This window comes from Schistocerca piceifrons, chromosome 5 (genome assembly GCF_021461385.2).
Source record: "Schistocerca piceifrons isolate TAMUIC-IGC-003096 chromosome 5, iqSchPice1.1, whole genome shotgun sequence".
Lineage (NCBI taxonomy): Eukaryota > Metazoa > Arthropoda > Insecta > Orthoptera > Acrididae > Schistocerca > Schistocerca piceifrons.
This window is the reverse complement of record NC_060142.1, coordinates 52,721,895-52,724,468: the sequence shown is the minus strand read 5'-3', so window position 1 is coordinate 52,724,468 and position 2,574 is coordinate 52,721,895.

Below are 2,574 nucleotides of genomic sequence, written 5' to 3'. Positions count from 1 at the left end.
TACCAAGCTGAGCTGCAGTCACAGGTAACTAAAATACGGTAACAAAACTCGCACTCTTAATTTGTGCTTGTGCAATCTAAATATTATAGCCAGCTATGAATACCTTAACTGAATTTTGAAATTAAAGCAGTGAAATCGAATGATGCTGGCATTTGAATTTCAACGACACTTGGGCTCATTTCGGAAAAGGAAGGGACCCAGCTTGGCAATGCAATTGGGACAATGAGCAACAAAGGTTCATGCTGAGTTGCTGTAATTTTGTGATGCAACAATTTTAAAAGTTTGAAAAGCTGAGGTCTGCCATACAGTTCTAAAACTTTACGTGCTTCCAGTCTTCCTTGTTGGCTGATTGAAAGTTTGAAGCCGTCGATCGAGGAGGTGGCGACAGTCACTCATTGTCGGCCGTCGCTGTTGCAGAAGCTGGATGTTGGCGCACGTTCTTCTCGACACGGTCACCAAGCGAAACGGGCTCTTGATGTGCGCCAGCTAATGCTTCCCGTCCGCGACACCGTGTCAGAAACGATCATAGCAAGACGAGCGCAATTACATGCTGCCCGACCCCGAAAGCGCGGCAACTCGCAGGAGCGTCACACAACACACCTGCTCCACTGCACCACCCCCTCCAGACTCTCTCTGCTCTGTCCGCGCTCCACGCGGCAGAGTTAACACTACCAAAGATCCTAAACACTTTGGTTCTCCTCACGACCTATCGATGTAATGGTTCGATAGCATAGTTTCCCTAGGCCAGACCCAGCGTAAAAATACAAATAATCTTTACACAACAAACCAATTATACATCGACATATATATATATATATATATATATATATATATATATATATATATATATATACAAATAGTAAAACACTTACAATATACAAAGACACAGAAACGTCATATATTCAGGTAACAAAATAAGGAAAAAAAATTATAGTACAATAGATGGAAATACGAGGATATGCATTTCCGGCGTTACAAAGTTACGGTTTATATCGGCACCCACAACCAGCTTCCAAAGTGGTTTGGTTTGTGCAGTACTCTAGTGCAATTCAGTGTTTTTTACCCAGGATTATTTTCACTTTGTCATCAGGAACCAGAAATTTTGTGCCAGAAACTTTATTCACTGCCTGTAAGATGTACGAGTTGTCTCCACCAATATTCATACCTGAAACGGAACTTTCGCCGCGTTATGCGCAGTCGTATTCCACTATGGCAAGACATAGAGCCGGCCGGTGTGGCCGAGCGGTTGTAGGTGCTTCAGTCTGGAACCACGCGACCGCTACGGTCGCAGGTTCGAATCCTGCCTCGGGCATGGATGTGTGTGATGTACTTAGGTTAGTTAGGTTTAAGTAGTTCTAAGTTCTAGGGGACTGATGACCTCAGAAATTAAGTCCCATAGTGCTCAGAGCCATTTGAACCATTTTTAAGATACGAGTACATGGAGGGAAACCCCTGCACCGTCCCACAGCTTTTTCGTACCAATAAACATTTCAGCACTTTACTGGAGTTACTCAGCTACAGACTGGAGCAAGGTTTGCTGGAATGTTCATAAAAATTTCCTATGGGAATGTTCCAGTAAGAAATAATACAACATCATCTAACACCTGATCTCATCTGCAGGATACCCTCTCACATAGATACATTGGTTCTGAACAAAATGCACTATGGCCGTGAACGGGGAAGAAATTCGCTTTAATACCAGAACGAGCACGGAACTCAACTTCGGCCGCAGCTTGGTACGTGGCACATTTCACTCACTGCTCGATACCAGCAGCCACTCCGGATGTACTGGGTTATCAGTCTTACCTGCAACGGCATCACTGGATTATGCGATGAAGGTGCAGCACAAAGTACGTCGAACGGTTCCAGAAGTTTTTAACTGTCTTCCTAGGTTTGCATTAACGAGAAATGCTGTTTGGAATTGAAGGAGGACTGAACACGCTGTTGGAATGCTAGCGGTCTTTTTCTGGAACAGAAGTATTTTCTAATCTTGAAGGAGAGACTTCTTTATTTTTACCTTTTTAAGGGTGAAGAACATTAATTTCGAGAATTGAGGTTAAGAAAAGACCTTTAAATAAGAGGAAGAAGAGACAGAAGAAAATTTTAAAAACGAGGAAAAAAAGTTCTTGGAAACGCATGGAGAAGGCACCACAAACGAAGAAACCGAAAAAAAGTGTTTCAGGAGTATGGTCTTTGACTAGTAATGGGAGGGAGGGATTAACTCCCGTTGTTATTAGAGATGATACCTTTGTTGGAGGTCTGGGACTGTATGCACTCAGTCTCGTAATGGCAATTGAGGAGCTGTTTGACTTAGAAGTAGCACTTTGAACGTCTGAAAGCTGAGGTTAATAAATTGTCTGTCACGGCCGGAGAGCGGAACTACCAAACCGAAGATTCCTTGAGGCATCTCGATGTGTCCTATCAACCAGTTAAGTCAGAAATTTCTTTCTTTTTTTCCTTTCGATTGAATACTTCCTCATTAGTTATTCGAACTACCATTCTAATCTTCAAGATCCTCAGTAGCACCAATTGCCAAAAGCCTCTATTTTCTTCTCCCTGAAATGTTTATCATCC